The sequence below is a fragment of the Pinus tabuliformis genome, chromosome 1_1 (assembly GCF_031772625.1).
Source record: "Pinus tabuliformis cultivar Carrire ecotype Pingquan chromosome 1_1, CPIR1, whole genome shotgun sequence".
Lineage (NCBI taxonomy): Eukaryota > Viridiplantae > Streptophyta > Pinopsida > Pinales > Pinaceae > Pinus > Pinus tabuliformis.
In genome coordinates this window covers 295,214,056-295,235,019 of record NC_142297.1, presented here as the reverse complement: position 1 = coordinate 295,235,019, position 20,964 = coordinate 295,214,056, and positions in this window count along the sequence as shown.

Here is a 20,964-nt window from a genome sequence, read left to right as displayed (position 1 = left end):
GAAGCTGTAGAAGGTTCAAATAGTGACAAATGGAAAGCAGCCATGAAGGAAGAAATGATGGCCTTAGGTAAGAATGGCACGTGGGATCTGGTTGAACTTCCTAAAGGCAGGAAAACTGTGGGATGCAAGTGGGTGTTCAAGGTGAAACGGGGTGTGAATGATATGGAAGACAGGTACAAAGCGAGACTGGTTGCAAAAGGGTTTTCTCAGAAAGCTGGCATAGACTTTCATGAGATATTTTCACCAGTGGTTAAAATTGTTTCAATTAGACTTGTGTTAGCATTAGTGGCTTTGCTTGATTTAGAGTTGCAGCAGTTAGATGTTAAGACTGCATTTCTACATGGTGACTTAGATGAGGAAATATATATGGAACAACCGGAAGGGTTTGTTCACCATCGCAATGAGAAATTTGTCTGCAGGCTCAAGAAGTCATTATATGGCCTGAAGCAGTCGCCTCAGTAGTGGTATAAGAAATTTGATTCTTTCATGTTGAGTCAGAAATATGTAAGAAGTGAATATGATCATTGTGTTTACTTTAAGCAGTTAAATAATGGCATGTTCATTATCTTAGTGTTATATGTTGATGATATGCTTTTAGCAAACAAAAGCATTGAAGAAATCAACAGGTTGAAGACTCAGATGGCAAGGACGTTTGATATGAAAGATCTGGGAGCGGCAAGACAGATTTTGGGCATGGAGATTTTCAGAGACAGGGGCAATGGTAAGCTGTGGCTATCACAACAGAAGTATGTTGAGAAAATACTTTTGAGGTTTGGTATGAATAATGTGAAGCCTGTTTCATTCCCTTTAGCTTCCCATTTTAAGCTTTCTTCGAGTTTATGTCCTAATACAGAGGAAGAAAAGGATTATATGTCTCGAATTCCGTATGCTAATGTAGTAGGATGTTTGATGTATGCGATGGTGTGTACGCGACCAGATATTTCTCATGCAATTGGGGTTGTCAGCAGGTACATGGCAAATCCGGGTAAAGAGCACTGGTCAATAGTAAAATGGGTGCTTCGGTACTTGAGAGGCACAAGTAGTTATTGTATTTCTTACAATAAGAGTAGCGAATTTGTTTGCGGATATGTTGATTCCGATTTTGCAGGTGATTTGGATAAGAGAAGATCAACTTCAGGGTACGTCTTTACTCTTGCAGGTGGAGCTATAAGCTGGATGTCAAAGCTACAGAATATTGTTGCTTTATCCACTACTGAAGCAGAGTACATTGCTGCTTCTCATGCTTGCAAAGAGGCGGTTTGGTTGAAAGGTTTGCTTGGTGAGTTTGGTAGGTTACAGGACAACATCAAGTTACTTTGTGATAGTCAAAGTGCAATACATTTGGCTAAGAATCCGGCCTATCATAGCAAATCAAAGCATATTCCAATTAAGTACCATTTTGTAAGACAGGTTATCACTGAAAGGGGAGTCCCTCTGGAAAAGGTGCATACAAAGGAGAACTGTGCAGACATGTTCACGAAACCAGTTTTGTTGGAGAAGCTACGCTGGTGTTTGGCTTCTCTTGGCTTGCAGAAAAGATAAAATAATAATAACAGGGCATCAGGGGAATTGTTGTCAAGGTAGAGATTGTTGAGATTTTCTGTTTGGAGCAAAATAGGAAAAATCTCAGCTGATGACAACAATAGAATTCAGGTCCTAGATTAACTCCAGTTTGTTGGGAGGGAGTTAATGTCTCCTATATTTGATGTGAGGGAGTTAATGAGGCTGCTAGATTCTCTATGCTATATAACAGGCAACCATTCGGATGGTTTGCTGAGAGGGTGAGAGTTTTATGAGGTTTTCATTATGTAATCTCCAATTTGATTAATAAATTCCTGATGCCTATGTTTGGTGGACGTAGCCCAGATTGGTTGGGTGAACCACGTTAAAAACTGTGTTTATGTGCTTGATTTATTCTGCTGTGTGTTTAATTAATATTGATGTGCCTCTGAATTCCAACAATATTCTTTATCATCCACTGATATTCTTATTCATTCTCAACACCTCCATTATTCCATGTTGTTTTACACCAAGCATAGAATTCAACAGATGGTAGCGACCACCTCAATTTGTTTTCTAGCATTGCATGAGGGCATGCTAATTCCCCAGTTCGGGGGAGGAATTGCTACGCATGATGGGAGTTTTCTAATTTCCTTCTCATTTAAGGCATAGAATTTCATTTTTATACAGTGCAGAATTGATTTCTCTATATCTTTAAAACTATGAACTGAATTCTTGTAATTTCTGGAAAACACAAACATATCATTAAAATACACAAACCTAGATAGTTTCAAGTTAAATTAGTTCATAAAATTTCGGAAATCATGCACAGTCACCTACAGACATTTTTTTTATATCCCTTGGTCCGTGGATCAAAATGATCTGAGTTTTGGATCATAGAAGCATTAATATATTATAAATCTACTTGCAAAATTTTAGCAAAATCTGGTTTGTGGTTTTTGAGAAATGGCTAATGAAGTTTGCTGTTACTTATATCATATTTTTCCACAACTTCATACACACATAATGTTATAGACAATTTTGTGCCTTACAGCAACAGGCATGAATTGTCAATAATCCAAGGGATCCAAAGTTCCCTAAACATGATGTTCCTACCCCTAGAGGAACAAGGTCAGCAAACCAACAGCTCTCAGATCAGTTCTCCACCTGAAAACACTCAAAAACAAGCAATCATGAAATCAAAGCAGGTGCTCTACTAGGCTTCTGCGCTGAAACTCAGATCCTCCATGGTGTACCTGCGTTGCAAAGCAAGTGGAACAAAGGCCACCTGCGCTGAGCGAGATGGGACAAGTGGCACACTGAGTCATTGCTCCAAAAATGACACTTGGATCAGGGATTTCGCCTTGTGATGAGTCAAAGGCTCTGTTTCTCCAAGTGGAAGCAAGGTTCTCCAAGTGGACTCAAGAACTGAAGATCAACTAAAGATTAACTGAAGAGAGAGAGGACATAAGGCAGCTACACATCAGTTGCAAGCTGACTCATCCTTTCTCAATTCATCTATATATTGAGCTCTCTCCTATGAGCTCAGGAGGCTGGAATTTTGTGCAAAGTAATGCTATGTTGTTGGTTTCACTATAGAGCTATTGGGTGATTGCTTGAGGGAGGTGAAGAGGAGAAATTCTTTCTGCTGGGAGGTGTTGCTGGATTAGGACCTTCAATGGTTGTAACACTCTCAGAACCTTTACTTCTTCATTAATAAAAGCTATTGAGGTTCTTCTATATGCATTTGTTCCAATGATGTTTTGTGATAATTGTATATTTGGTTTATGCTAATCCGTGAATCAGTTATGATTGCATGCCTCTTGTAGTCTCCTTCTTTGTCATTTTGCAGGATCTCATTGTAGCTGGGCCGGCAAAAGAGCAAAGAGCTGGGAGCAAGCGGCCATAGAGAAGAGTTTGGATTCGACATTAAGTGCAAGGCAACGGTTAGTGCATTTATCCACTCTCTTTTGCTTTCATAAAGAAGTAAACCTTAAGTAGTTTTCTTTACAGTTGTTGCTGAGGTACTATCACCCTTAGAGTGGGATAGGGTCATCCGAGTCGGATACTTTTCCCTACAACACATAAGTTGAACGTAAATGTAAAAACTATTACGCCTTCATCAAAATTGCTAAAATTGAATATTCATTGTTTGAGGAAGAATTCATTTGTTCCATCCATTTCATGAGTTGGGATGACCAATTTTTTATCACTTGTCTAACACAGATTCTTTGGGTTGCATGAGGACATGAAATATATTCAGCTTTGGGTTGCATGAGGACATGCAATATATTCAGTTTTGGGGTATGTTGGCCTGTTAATATGTCATTATTATTATTATTACTTTTCAACACCTATTTCATCCATTTCTACTCTTCTTTATCATGTCATTTATCATGGTTTGTCATATAATTTCATCTTATATTTTTTTTCTAATTAAAACTAGTCTATTAATAAAGGCATAATATACAAGGAGGCACCAGCCTCAGCGGTACTAGGTCAGTTGAATGACCATTCTGAGCATCCAATGTTCAAATCGAGACTGCCCCAAAAGGGGAAACCAATTCAGGCCCAAAATTAGGAAAGTTCCAGCTGCCTGTGTAGGGGCTATAGTTCCATAATATAAAAAGCATGAGTAAAGACTGAAAAATTCAAAACTTGACTCAGACTTGTCCATTATAAGTTGACTCGTGGGAGCAAAATACCAAAATTTTGGCGCCCGAGAAGGAGAATAAGAGAAGAAAGACTCAACAGGATGCAAGAAACAAAATGACAAGTACCAAAACTAAACATAAACCAGATTAAGGCTCACCATGTGACCTAGCAAGTAGCTGCTTAGTATCCTCTGTAGGTTCTTCCTCCACTGTCAGACACCACCCTTAGATGTCAGCATCTGTGTTCTTTGCATGTCCGCCACCTTCACTATCCTCAATTTGGATGCCCTTATCCTTACAGGTGGCTTCGCTTTCTAGCATTCAAGGTTTGCTGCTAGAAGGGATACCCTTTTCTGTTAGCTGATTTCTAGAGCTTGGCTCCCCTGGAGTGAAATTGAAAGGACGGTCTTGGTTGAAATGCCTGCTGAGTGAAAGTTCTGAATTGAAGGCAGGGACTTCCTTGAAATCCACCATGATAGTGACCATTATGAGCAGCTTGTTCAAGGAGCTTTGATGATAGAAGTGCGCTTGCTAGGAGGTGGCATTGGTCGTTGGGTGCTGGGGGATGCTTCTAGAGTGATGAGCCTCACTGGTGCTCATTCTTCCATGGCTGCTTTGAGTGTTCAGATACCTGCCAAGGGAGCAGGGATTGGAGAGGGTAGGGAACTAAGAAATAGAAGGGGAGGATGATGCAAAAGGGGAATGATACCCGGGATGAGTAGCACCACCATGACTGCCTATGTGCCTACTCCTCATTCTGTGACGATATTGCATGGGTCTGATTGAATGAGGCTATTGAGAGCGGTAGGAAGACTAAGCAAGAATCAATCCAGGCTCCCCGGGAGGAAAAAGGCGGGGGTCCATGGGATTCACAGGCGAAGTAGAGGAAGGAGTTAGGACCTCAGACCGCAGATCACAGAGAAGTGATTGAGAGTAATGGTTTCCAATGCTCAAGTTGATGTAGCATAAGGTTTTGCAGTGTCTTCTAGTGGTTGTGTGAATGCTCAGTTCAGAGACGGAAGATGGCAGGAGCAATTGAGGGGCTGAATGAGGCGAAGAGGATTACTCTGATCCATATTTTGATATTTGCAGGGAATGTCTCGAAATTCTGAGGCAGTTAATGTCGCCAACCTAAGAGCCATGACTTGCCATGAGATCACACAAGCAAAGGCACAAGTGGCCATACGAATGGGCTGCCTGTTTTCCCGCCTATTCATACACCATAAATGATTATCTACCACCCACATTTGGGGACAATTCCATCTTATAATTATTTATGCTCTTATGGATAAATATTATTTCTTCTCCTTTGTTTTTAAGAAATTGATGATTATGCATGATTCTACCAACGATGGTTTATTAATAAATTGGTTGTAACATCACTCACCATTTTAGCCTCCAAGATATTTTCTAGATTGAAGATTTGATCTCTAGCTCATCATTAGATGTGCCAACTCAAAAATTCGCTTGAATAATAAATGAAAGTTTTGTATTAAATGGTTTAGGGAAATGGAGAAGAATCTGGAAAATCTGAAACATGGGTTTTGTTCAGAACGGACCAAATTAGTTTTGTGATGAGCAATTTTTCCAAATCTTGTCCATACTAAGAGAAATAGAAGGTTCTCTGAAGATGTTTTTCTCAAATTCGTTGTTGTGCCCGTTTTCCAAATTTTCTCAGCTACAACACCAAATTCGACCTATTCCTGTTGAATGTTGATGAGAAGATATTTGAGATATGATCTTGTTTATCAATTTGTTCAGAAAAATCCAATTTTGTAATGGGAATCATATTGTAATCATCACGGTTGTAACTTCTCTTTTCTCTCTATGTATTTAAGTTAGAACAGAGATGAGAGGAGGGGAGATTATGGGATAGATTATGAGAGATTAAGATAGGGATTGATAGGATAGCGTAGGATATGAGGAAAGGGGGACTGTTGTATTACCATTGTAATCCTCAATTAAACACTTTTGCTATAGAGCGTAAATGCATTGTAATGATTTCACGATTTGATGATTAATAAATAAAAGAGTTGTTGTTCCTCTCCATTTTCTGAAGTAACCAAGCAGTGTACGCTAGCAGCTAGGGCCCAAATTTTGGTGGAACTCATTGCTTCATCTGTATTATATGATTTCAATTATCGCAAGTGTGCTAGTGTGATCATATTACTGCCTCTATTATTTTATCGCTTTGTTGTTCATTGGTTCTTTACATGATAGAATAACTCTGTTTTATATTTAATTTACATAATTGTTTCTTTATTAGTTTCTTTTCATTTCATATTAGGTTTCATTGATACATCTCTTTCTCGATGTAATCAATTGTAATGAGCTAGAACTATTTCTGTTAAGAACTCTCAGATTGATGCCATCGTTATTTTACATTCGAATGAACATGATTTAATTTCTATCAGTTTCTAAGGGAAGAGTTATTATTACTACACTCTTAACTGATAGTGTTGTTATATAGATTGCATTGTTGTCACTTAGATTACTGCAGGATTTGAGTTCCTTAAAGGATTGGACTTTCTTTTAATTGCAATAAGAATTTATTCGTTCCATCCATTTATTCTTGTATTTGAGAGCATTGTACTACAATTTAGAAACATTACTCTTGAGTAAATAGCCGCCACAAACTGTGTACACTCTTGAAATAGAAAATCTTGCCTAGATTGATAACTAATGTGAAGATAATTGAGAGTTAAAAGGACACCTTTTATCACCCAACATACACCAAATTGAGTCCATCTAGATTGGCCCAAATATTCCAAACTTTCATTGTAGAAGAGAAGCACATTCCTAAAGATTGCCCTCCATATGTTTCTGCCATTTTAACTGAAATAGGAAAGAAAATTGTAACCATGATATAATGTGTTCTAGGCTATACCATAGATGAATTTGTTGATGAGTTCATCCTGGCCTTCATGTCCATTTTCACCCCAGGAAAGCCTCCTGCTACTATGTACAATTACGCATAGTTCATAAATGAAAGGATGGATGAACAATTTACCAAAATGCACAATGAAAGAGTATTCAAGTACTCATATATACTATACCACATGTTTTTGCATTATCAGTCAGACATATTTCCCTTCACCATCCAGAAGTTGGATACCAAAAGCCAACCCTGGTCTGTTATATTTTGGACACCATTGTTCAACAAATATTCATCACCATATACCTACACACACTTCATTGACTCTTTTTTCCATCCATCCATGACCATGCTGATAGGAAGCCCTCATCCCAAAATAAGCCAAGATATCAAAAGAGTGCTCCAATTGTCCAAGAAAAGTAAGGTGGGAGATTGGTACCTTTACCAAAATCACATTGAAATAAGAATGTATGGTTGCCAGCTTGCCCCATACAAATTGCCCAAATATCTCCCATGAGGTTATTTGCTCTAGAGTATTATAGGTAGGTAATGAACTCGGATGATGTCAACTCTATCTCAGCCAAGAAAAGAACTCAGTTAAAGGTCAAAAATTAGTTAGGCCCTTTCATTTTCAATTCTAGAAAAGCAGGGCAGGAAGCAGATCAAATTCTACAACAAATCCCTTAGTGATAAATGCCAAGCTCATGACACAAGAGGATTACAACAAGAAAATCAGAGAGGTAGTAAAGGATCAGGTGAATACATCATCAATGAAGGCATTGCCAATAGGCAAAGTACTCCACCAAACATTTGAAAACTTGTTTTACCTCTAGCATGAGGTAAAACACTTGTTTATCAATAAGCATACTTTTGCCAAATACACCGAGGTAGATCAAATATATAGGAGGATGATAAAAATCCAATTACCTAATGCTGAAGCATGGGAGAAATTAACCGATTTACTGTAGAAATATGTAGTAAAAAGGTTAATGTATAGTAAAAGTAAAACAACATGGTAAAAGGATGAAGACAGATCAACAAGGTCAAAGTGTATCAGATTCAAAGTGTGTCAGATGAAATCCTAAAGTAAATAAAGCTTTCAACATGAAAGATCAAACAACAAAGCAACATAAAGGGCTAAAAGTCAAAGCATAAAAGCCAACAGTACCAAAATAAAAGGGACAGCATGAAGTAGTTCAATAGCTGTCTCTATCTTCTTGCAAGAAGATATTTTTGTTTCCTAGATTAAATCTCAAATCAGTTTGAGATATTTGGTAATAAACTTTTGTATAAATACTTCACAATTTGAAGTATGTAGTGTGGATTCTATTAGACATTTCTACAGAATTTTTTATCAAGATGGCCCAAAAGGTTATTATATTAGTTGATGAGCCATCAAGCTAGATTGATAAATAAAGATTAGACTTTTCCAGGGATTCATGCGTTGAGTGAATTTCAGACAAGTATTTTCATGTGTTATTGTCATTTTTCTAAAATTCATTCATAATCTTATATGTGTTTCAATCTAAATGTTATAACTGGAATAATATTTCAGAACTTGTTTAACTCACACTTTGTATTAATGATTAAGAATTTGAATGTTTTCTTATGATATTTAAATTAAAGAATTCTTAATTGCTCTTTGGTTTAGATTGATTTCATGAATAATCCAGGTTAAAGGATTCTTAACTGCCCTTTGATATCAATTACCCCTTCCATCCTGATTCATTATCTAGGTTTGAGAACCCTTAACTACTCTCTCACCCTGAGTGAAACCTTTTCACCCCTCTGTCTCAAATATCTGAAATACACTATGCTACCTTACCCTTGGAACATCCCCTTTAATGAGTTAATCCAATTCTTCTTTCTTATTAGTTGACTCCATAGCCCAATGGTCGAAAAGACATCAATTTATAGCTAGCCTAAAACTTCTTAACTAAAAGAAAGTTAAATTTTAAAGAGAGAGACCTCTCTGACCATCAGGAAGGCTAGGTCGTAATCTCCAAAAGTGGATTGTGGTTACCTTTGGTTTTTCCTTCTTATTACTTCAAAGGAATTATCAGAGTGATGAAATTTCTAGCGGCCCTACTCAGGACTTCGATCCTCAGTCTCATAAAAACTTTAAGGAAACCTTCAATCAAATCTTGAGCCCCTTAAGGTCATTACCTGAAGTAAGTTTTCAGAAAATTTCATAAAAACAATTTTAAAAAATTACAATTTTGGCTCCTAAACAGATCCACTACACTAGGGTCAACCTAGATCCAAACCCTGTAACTATAGTGGATGACCCAAACAGAATTCTAAGGAAGCCAAAACATGAAGAAACTAAGGCAAGTAGTAGCCAGCTAGACAGAGCCAATTCACTCCCTGAGGAGTTTTCAACTTTAGAAGTAGTCCCTTTTGATTTGTCATTTGACCTCTCACTATTTAGAACCAAATATGAGAATGATATCCATGAAACAATTTAAGACCCTGAGTTTACTCAACTCATTGAATCAAAAAAAGTTATTCATCCAGATTTAGATAGATTTGCTAGAAATAATACTGAGAGGGGGGGGGGATGGTGAATCAATATTAGCAATTTAATAATATTTTCATTTCCATTATCAGATTCATATACGCTACTTAAGTTAAGGCAACCCATGTGTATACGCAACTGTGTTTAATGCAACTAGTGTATATCCAATAAACTTACGATTTAGTTAGTTGATCTTTAATGAGTGCATCTGAACATTATTAACCATATAAATAGTAAACAAGTGGAGTAAAACATAACATATCATCACACATAAGAAGCACACATGAACACCATGATGTAAGGTGGAAACCCAATGTGGGTGAAAACCACTTACTACAATTCGTCTCTATCTTCTTTTAATAAGAAACTCCTTTTACAATATTTCTATACTAGTGTAGTATTATACCAGTACACAGGCTTCTACCTGCAGAAAGCTACAACCTTCTCTCGTTCTCCAGCTTCTCTTGGAAGGGAGCTAAAACCCCCTAGCTCTTATACTAGCTAATGTACTAGTATGTAGGTGCTGGCCTACAGAAGGCTAAAACCTTCTCTTTTCTTGAGGGACCATGTTTCATAAATTTTTATATTGAACCGATCAATATGAAATAATCACTGCTGCAATACAACCATAAACTCTCAATCACCCAACAACTGAATCACTGAATCCCTATCATCAAACCACAATCACCAGAACACAGAGTAGAGCCTAGAACTCTACAACAACCACTAGAACCAATAGCAACCTCAATTATGAAATATCATAATGTATACACTAGTTGACTGTGTCTAACCAGCGTGCATACGCTCTTTCGCCAGAGGGAACCCGCGTACAGATATGAAAATAATTACTTATACCTTCGCTGCAATTTTCAACTTCAGATATACCCAGAACATAAGATATGAATGATAATACATGCATCAATATTCAAATCTATTCATGATCATACCATATAATGATAATGCATTTTAGTCTTCATGATCTCGGTCCATAAACCTTCATCAACCGCATAGGTGCCTCCTTGCTTCAGATCGAGCAAAGCATCACAAACCCATAACTAGCATACTAGATCTCACACTTTATCAGATATTCATCACTTGCACACTTTCCCCTCGGCCTAAATATCTTCTCCTTATATAGGTTTATGCCTTTCTCAATACCATGGTCCAAAGCCATGTAGAACCAATACCTTGGAACCAATACCTAAGGTCAGCACTTCGGACCAAATACCATGGACCAAATACCACGAACCAAAATTTAGATTCCTGACATGTACGCGCCTTTCCTTCTGTAACCGTGCATGTGCACGTATATGTGACTTGGTATATGGTGAACCCGTGTGTATACGCTTCTTTGTCATAGTGAACCTGCATATACCTTTAATTCTTTGTTATTTACTAGCTATACTATGATCTGTCATCTGAGTTAGTTGTCATCAAGGACAACACCTGTATCATACTTGTATCATAATGCTAACAATATCCCCCTTTGGGCTTGATGGCAACAACCACACCAAGTCACTCTCCCCCTTTGACATCAAGGGCAAAGGGCGGACCAAGATATTCTCTCCATTGGTATACATTATGTTGTCCATACTCCCCCTGAGTACATGCTGAATTCTCTGATTGAGCTCCCCCTTTGTATATGCTAAGATGTATCAATCCGTCAATGCTCCCCCTGAGCACATGCCGAGTCTAAACAAGACCATGATAGTCATCAGCAACTATCATACACCATATGGTCTGCACTATAAGCATCTCTCATGAACATCAACAACTTGTAACCTGCAATATCATTCTCTTGGCCGACCAATAGTAAGTAGCAAGATGTATCATTTAGTCACATAAGCATTATTATCAAAGTCTTCTAACCATAATGCCACCAATTATTCGAAGCATATGCTCCCCCTGAACCTGTGCCAACCAACACATACAATAACTAAGCCATATCAGACTTCTTTCCTACTGCGTTTTCTTTAGAGCTACATATACGCAATTATGCAACCTCTAACTCACGTCTATACATGAATTCTATTCATAATATTTGTGTATGCAAATTGGAATACTGAAGGTCTACGCTTTTAGTTTCCCCTGTGCCTGTTATGTTTGATAACTGAGTTATGCTACATCTTTCTGACTCTAATTCTATTTTCTTCAATACCCAGGATTGCAATGATGTATGATCCTTTTGCTTTGGTGTCTAAATTTTTCTCCTACATTCCTTTAATTTATGTCCAAACTTGTTACATGCATAACATCTTACATGTTTCATATTCCTTTTATTACAATCAATAGCTTTGTGACCAAACATACTGCAAGCAAAACAATATCCCTTAAAGTACCTGGAACATGATGATCTTTCTTGAACCATTCTACTTCTGCATCTAGCTGCAACGTGTCCAATAATATGACATTCATAACATTCAACATTATTCATTGAAGGAAATAACCGTCTATCAGTTCTAGAGTTAGGAGAAAAAGATTTTCTTTGAATAATTTCTTTCCTTGGTTGTTGTTGGGGTTGACCACTTATCTCTTTGTTGATCATTTCATATTTTTCATTAGAATTCCTTTCCTCACCCTGTGAGCTAGATTCACCTTCGACAGTTTCATACAAGCCAATACCAATTTTGATAGTAGGGGATCTTTTACTACTAGGAATATCATCCAAAATCTTAGTACTATCTTGAAATCGTAATAGTTTATCCTTTTCCTCTAATTTACATTTTAAGATATTTACCTCAACCTGATGTTGTTCTTCCTCTTCTAGATATTGTTTCTTTACGTTTTCTTCAGCTTTTCTTCCTTCTTCCACTTGTTGCCTTAATTTGAGCACTTGATGTTCTTGTTCTTCAAGAGCTTCTTTATTCTACTTATTTGATTCTTTAGGATCATCTTTTAGAGAGAGGATCTTAGATTGAAGTCTCTGAATTTTTATGCTTTGTTCTTTTACTACATCCTGCAGCTACTCCCTTACTCTGGTTACTGTCTCTAGCTGATCTTTTAATCTAGTAACTCCTTCTGTTTATATGTCCTTATTTTCATATGCAATGAGAAGTCTAATGTCTTCATCACTATTACTTTTATCATGAGTATAATAACATCTATTACCTTCTTCAGACATATTTCCTTTGTTATGAGGGCATTTAGTAGTGTAGAGACCAACTTTACCATAAGAAAAACATTTTAAAGGTAGCTTACCTTTGAACCTTCCAAATCCCTGTTGAAGATTCTTGACGAAATTTGCGTCATATTCTTCTTCTAAAATGTATCCTAATTCACTGAGTTTTTATTTTCCCTTTGCTGATACTTTAAATGCGGGTTCTCTCATATTTGATGTTCCTCCTTTTCTCATTTTAAAAGCAGTTAGGATTCTGTGATGCTACGTCATAGTGATTTTCTGCAGATCCTCCTTTTCTTCTATGGCAGACACTTTGGATTCAAAATTATCAAACAAGGATCTCAAAACTTTCTCAACTAAGACAACTTCCATAATTTCTTCACCCAGATTCCTCATACAATTGACAATCTCATCTATACGCTGGAAGTAATTGGCTATGATTTCATTACTATGCATCTTAAGAGTTTCATACCATATTCTGAGAGTTTGAAGCTGAGCATGTTTTACCTGATCATCTCCTTCATAGCTTAGACTGATTTTTTTCCCATATTTCTTTGGCTGATTTGAGCTGCATGACCTTGACAAAATCTGATTTTGACAAACTTCCCAATAAGATAGTAATAGCCTTGGCATTGAATTCATATTTCTTTCTATCTGCCGTATCTGTAGGAATTGCTAATGGATATGTATATCCTCCTTCCATGATTCCCCAAACATCCATTCCAAGTGATTGTAGATGTGATATGGTTCTTATCTTCTAGTAGATAAAATTGCTCCCATCGAAGATTGGTGGTCTGATGGATCCCTCTCTTTCTTGATTACTCATCCTGATGGATCTTCCTTCAAGCGATCAAGCTTCTTCTGAAGGACATGCTCTGATACAAATTTTTGGAAATAATACTGACAGGCGGGGGTAAATCAGGTTTAGCAACATAATAATATTTTCATTTCCATTATTAGATTCATATACGATACTTAAGTTAAGGCAACCTGTGTGTATAGACAACTGTGTTTAATGAAACTAGCTTATATCCAGTAAACTTATGATTTAGTTAGTTGATCTTTAATGAGTGCATCAGAACATTATTAACCATATAAATAGTAAACAGGTGCAGTAAAACAAAATAGATCATCACACACAAGAAGCACACATGAACACCATGATGTAAGGTGGAAAGCAATTGTGGGTGAAAACCACGTGCTGCAATTCGTCTTTATCTTGTTTTAATAAGAAACTCCTTTTACAATATTTCTATATAGGTGCAGTCTTATACCAGTACGCAAGATTCTACCTACAGAAGGCTACAACCTTCTCTCATTCTCTACCTTCTCCTTGAAGGGAGATACAACCCCCTAGCTCTTGTACTAGCTGATGTACTAGTACGTAGGTGCTAGCCTACAGAAGGTTGCAACCTTCTCTTTTCTTTGGCGACCACATTTCATAAATTTTCATACTGGATCCGTCAATACGAAATAATCACTACTGCAATACAACCATCAACTCTGAATCACCCAACAACTAAATCACTGAAACCCTATCATCAAACCATAGTCACTAGAACATAGAGTAGTGCCCAAAACTCTGCAACAACCACTAGAACCAACAACAACCTCAAATATAAAATCTCATAATGTATATGCTACTTGACTATGTCTAACTAGCATGCATACCCACAGAGCAGAGCCCAAAACTATGCAACAACCACTAGAACCAACAACAACCTCAAATATCCAATCTCATGATGTATACGCTACTTGACTATGTCCAGCTAGCGTGCATATGCTCTTTCGCCAGAGGGTACCGGCATACAGATGTGAAAATAATTACTTATACCTTCAGTGCAATTTTCAACTTTAGATATATCCAGAACATAAGATATAAAGGAAAAGACATGTGTCAGTATTAATATCTATTCATTATCATACCATATAATGATAATGCATTTTAATCTTCATGATCCCAGTCCATCAACCTTCATCAACCGCATAGGTGCCTCCTTGGTTTGGATCGATCGAAGCATCACAAACCCATAACTAGCATACTAGATCTCACACTTCATCAGATATTCATCACTTGCACACTTTCCCCTTGGCCTAATGATCTTCTCCTTATATAGGTTTTTCACCTCTCTCAATACCATGGTCCAAAACCACATAGAACCAATACCTTGGACCCAATACCTGGGGTTAACACTTCGGACCAAACACCATGGACCAATACAAAAATACCATGGACCAAATACCACAGACCAAAAGTTAGATTCCCAACATGTACGTGCCTTTCCTTCTATAACTGTGCGTGTGTGCGTATACGCGACTTGGCATATGGTGAACCCGCGTGTATACGCTTCTTTGTCATAGTGAACCTATGTATACCTTTAATTCTTTTCTATTTACTAGCTGTACTATGATCTATCATCTGAGTGAGTTTCCATGAAGGATAACAACTGTGTCATACCTATATCATAATGCCAACAATCTCCCCCTTTGGACTTTATGGCAACAACCACACCAAGTCACCCTCCCCCTTTGACATCAAGGGCAAAGGGTAGACCAGGATATTCTCTCCCTTGGTATACATTCTGTTGTCCATACTCCCCATGAGTACGTGTTGAATTCTCTAATTGAGTTCCCCCTTTGTATATGCTAAGATGTATCAATCCTTCCATGCTCCCCCTGAGCACATTCCGAGTCTAAACAAGACCATGATAATCATCAACAACTATCATACACCATATTATCTGCAGTATAAGAATCTCTCATCAACATTAGCAACTTGCAACCTGCAATATCATTCTTTTGACCGAACAACAGTAAGTACCAAGATGTATCATTTAGTCACATAAGCATTATCACCAAAGTCTTCTAACCATAATGCCAACAATTATCCGAAGCCTATGCTCCCCCTGAACCTGTGCCAACCAACACATACCATGACTAAACCATATCAAGCTTCTATCCAACTGCCTTTTCTTCAGAGCTCCATATACGCGATTCTGCAGCTTCTAACTCGTGTATATACACAACTTCTATTCATAAAATCTGTGTATGAAAATTAGAATACTGAAGGTCTACACTTTCAGTTTCAACTGTGTTTGTTATGTCTGATAACTGAGTTATGCCACATCTTTCTGACTCTAACTCTATCTTCTTCAATAGCTGGGACTGTAATGATGTATGATCCCTTTGCTTTGGTGTCCGAATTTTTCTCCTGCATTCCTTTACTTTATGTCCAAACTTGTTACATCAATAGCATCTTACATGTTTCATATTCCTTTTATTGCAATCAACATTTTTGTGACCAAACATACTGCAAGCAAAACAATATCCCTTAAAGTACTTGGAACGTGATGATCTTTCTTGAACGATTCTACTTTTGCATCTGGTTGCAACGTGTCCAATATTATGACATTCATAACATTCAATATTATTCATTGGAGGAAATAGTCATCTATCACTTCCACAGTTAGGAGAAAAGATTTTATTTGAAGAATTTCTTTCCTTGGTTGTTGATGGGGTTGAACACTTATCTCTTTGTCGATCATTTAAAATTTTTCATTAGAATTCCTTTCCTCACCCTGTGAGCTAGATTCACCTTCGACAGTTTCATAAAAGCCAATACCAATTTTGATAGTAGGGGATCTTTGACTACTAGGAATATCATCCAAAACCTTAGTACTGTCTTGAAATCGTAACAGTTTATTATTTTCTTCTAATTTACCTTTTAAGATATTTACCTCAACCTGATGTTATTCTTCCTTTTCTAGATATTGTTTCTTTATGTTTTCTTTAACTTTTCTTCCATCTTCCACTTGTTACCTTAATTTGAGCACTTCATGTTGTTGTTCTTCAAGAGCTTCTTGATTCTACCTCTTTGATTCTTTAGGATCTTATTTTAGAGAGAGGATCTTAGATTCAAGTCTTTGAATTGTTATGCTTTGATATTTTACTACATCCTGAAACTTCTCGCTTACTCTAGTTACTATCCTCCAGCTGATCTTTTAATCTGGTAACTTCTTCTATTTCTAGGTCCTTACTTTCATATACCATGAGAAGTCTAATGTCTTCATTAGTATTAATTTTATCATGAGTACAATAACATCTATTACCTTCTTCAAACATCTTTCCTTTGTTACGAGGGCATCTAGTAGTGTAGTGACCAACTCTACCACAAGAAAAACATTTTAAAAGTAGCTTACCTTCGAACCTTCCTGATCCCCATTGAAGATTTTCGATGAAATTTACCTCATACTCTTCTTTTGAAATGTATCTTGATTCACTGAGCTTTTATTTTCCCTTTGCTGATACTTTAAATGTGGCTTCTCTCATATCTGATGGTCCTCCTTTTCTCATTTCAAAAGCAGTTAGGATTCCGTGGAGCTGCGTTATAGTGATTTTCTGTAGATTCTCCTTTTCTTCTATGGTAGACACTTTGGATTCAAATTTATCAGACAAGGATCTCAAAACTTTCTCAACTAAGACAACTTCCTTAATTTCGTCACCCAGATTCCTCCTACAATTGACAATCTCTTCTATAAGCAGGAAGTAATTTGCCATGCTTTCATTACTATGCATCCTAAGAGTTTCATACTGTATTATGAGAGTTTGAAGCTTAGCACATTTTACCTGATCATCTCCTTCATAGCTTAGAATGATTTTGTCCCATATTTCTTTCGCTGATTTGAGTTGCATGACATTGACAAACTCTAATTTTGACAAACTTCCCAATAAGATAGTAACAGCTTTGGCATTGAGTTCGTATTGCTTTCTATCTGCCGTATCTGTAGGAATTGTTGATGGATATCTATATCCTCCTTCCACAATTCCCGAAGCATCCATTATAAGAAATTGTATATATGTTGCGATTCTTATCTTCTAGTAGACGAAAATTCTCCCATCGAAGATTGGTGGTCTGATGGATCCCTCTCTTTCTTGATTACTCATCCTGAGAGATCTTCCTTCAAGCAATCAAGCTTCTTCTAAAAGACCTATTCTGATACCAATTGTTGGAAATAATACTGAGTGGGGGGGGGGGGGGGGGTGAATCAGTATTATCAACTTAATAATATTTTGATTTCCATTATCAAATTCATATATGCTATCTAAGTTAAGGCAACCTGCATGTATACGCAACTATGTTTAATGCAACTAGCGTATATCCAGTAAACTTATGATTCAACTAGTTGATCTTTAATGAGTGCATCAGAACATTATTAACCATATAAACACTAAACATGTGCAGTAAAACAGAATAGATCATCACACATAAGAAGCACACATCAACACCATGATGTAAGGTGGAAACCCAATGTGGGTGAAAACCATCTATTGCAATTTGTCTCTATCTTATTTCAATAAGGAACACCTTTTACAATATTTATGTATTGGTGCAGTCTTATACCAGTACAAAGGCTTCTACTTGCAGAAGGCTATAACCTTCTCTCATTCTCCATCTTCTCCTGGAAGGGAGCTACAACCCCCTACGTCTTATACTAGCTAATGTACTAGTACGTAGGTGCTGGCATACAGAAGGCTACAACCTTCTCTTTTCTTCAGGGACCACGTTTCATAAATTTTCAGACTAGATACATCAGTACGAACTAATCACTACTGCAATACAACCATCAACTCTGAATCACCCAAAAACTGAATCACTGAAACCCTGTCATCAAACCACAGTCACCAGAACACAAAGTAGAGCCCAAAACTCTCCAACAACCACTAGAACCAACAACAACCTCAAATATCAAATCTCATAATGTGTATGCTACTTGATTGTATTTAACCAGCATGCATACACTCTTTCACCAGAGGGAACATGCATAGAGATATGAAAATAATTACTTATAGCTTTGCTACAATTTTCAACTTTAGATATACCCAGAACATAAGATATAAAGGATAAGACATGTGTCAGTATTCAGATCTATTCATGATCATACCATATAATGACAATGCATCTTATTTTACACGATCTCGGTCCATCAACCTTCATCAACCACATAAGTGCCTCCTTGGTTCAGATCAAGCAAAGCATCACAAAGCCATAACTAGCGTACTAGATCTCAGACTTCATCAGATATTCATCACTTGCACACTTTCCCCTTGGCCTAGATATCTTCTGCGTGTATAAGTTTACGCCTCTCTCAATACCATGGTCCAAAACCACGTAGAACCAATACCTTGGACCCAATACCTGGGGTCAACACTTCAGACCAAATACAATGGACCAATACCAAAATACCATGGACAAAATACCACAGACCAAAAATTAGATTCCCAACATGTACACACCTTTCCTTCTGTAACTGTGCATGTGTATGTATACATGACCTGGTATATGGTGAACCCGCGTGTATATGCTTCTTTATCACAATGAACTTTCATATACCTTTAATTCTTTTCTATTTACTAGCTGTACTATGATCTATCATCTGAGTGAGTTGCCATCAAGGACAACACCTGTATCATAATGCCAATAATCTCCCCCTTTGGTCTTGATGGAAACAACCACACCAAGTCACTCTCCCCCTTTGACATCAAGGGAAAAGGGTGAACCAAGGTATTCTCTCCCTTGGTATACATTATGTTGTCCATACTCCCCCTGAGTACATTCTAAATTCTATAATTGAGCTCCTCTTTTGTCATGCTAAGATGTATCAATTCGTCCATGCTCCCCTTGAGAACATGTCGAGTCTAAACAAGACCATGATAGTCATCAGCAACTTTCATACACCATATGATCTGCACTATGAGCATCTCTCATCAACATCAGAAACCTGTAACCTGCAATATTATTCTCTTGACCGACCAACAATAAGTAGCAAGATGTATCATTTAGTCACATAAGAATTATCACCGAAGTCTTCTAACCATAATGCCAACAATTATTTGAAGCATATGCCCCCCCTGAAGCTGCGCCGACCAACACATACCATTACTAAACCATATCAGACTTCTGTCCTACTACCTTTTCTTCAAAGCTCCATATACGTGATTATGTAGCCTTTAACTCATGTATATACGCAACTTCTATTCATAATATCTACGTATGAAAATTGGAATATTGAAGGTCTACACTTTTAGTTTCCCCTGTGTTTGTTATGTCTAATAACTGAGTTATGCCACATCTTTTTTACTCTAATTCTGTCTTCTTCAATACCTGCGATTGCAATGATGTATGATCCTTTTTCTTTGGTGTCCAAATTTTGCTCCTACATTCCTTTACTTTATGTTCAAACTTGTTACATGCATAACATATTACATGTTTCATATTCCTATTTTTGCAATCAATAGCTTTGTGACCAAACATACTGTAAGAAAAACAATATCCCTTAAAGTACTTGGAATGTGATGATCTTTCTTGAACCATTCTACTTCTGCATCTAGCTGCAACGTGTCCAATATTATGACATTCATAACATTCAACATTATTCATTGGAGGAAATAACCGTCTATCATTTCCACAGTTAGGAGCGAAATATTTTCTTTGAAGAATTTCTTTCCTTGGTTGTTGTTGGGGTTGACCACTTATCTCTTTGTTGATCATTTCAGATTTTGCATTAGAATTCCTTTCCTCACCCTGTGAGCTAGATTCACCTTCGACAATTTCATAAAATCCAATACCAGTTTTGATAGTAGGGGATCTTTGACTACTAACAATATCATCCAAAATCTTAGTACTGTCCTAAAATCCTAACAGTTTATCCTTTTCTTCTAATTTACCTTTTAAGATATTTACCTCAACCTAATGTTGTTCTTCCTTTTCCAGATATTGTTTCTTTATGTTTTCTTTAGCTTTTCTTCCTTCTTCCACTTGTCCCCTTAATTTGAGCACTTCATGTTCTTGTTCTTCAAGAGCTTCTTTATTATGCTTCTTTTATTCTTTAAGATGTTCTTTTAGAGGGAGGATCTTAGATTTAAGTCTCTAAATTATTATGCTTTGATCTTTTACTACATCCTGCAACTGCTCCCTTACTTTGGTTACTCTCTCCAACTGATATTTTAATCTAGTAACTTCTTTTGTTTCTATGTCCTTATTTTCATATGCCATGAGAAGTCTAATGTCTTGATCACTATTACTTTTATCATGAGTATAATAACTTCTATTACCTTGTTCATACATCTCTGCTTTTTTATGAGGGCATTTAGCAACGTAGTGACCAACTCTACCACAAGGAAAACATTTGAAAGGTAGCTTACCTTCGAACCTTCCAGATCCCGTTGAATTTTCTTAACGAAATTTACGTCATATTCTTCTTCTGAAATGTATCCTGATTCACTGAGTTTTTCTTTTCCC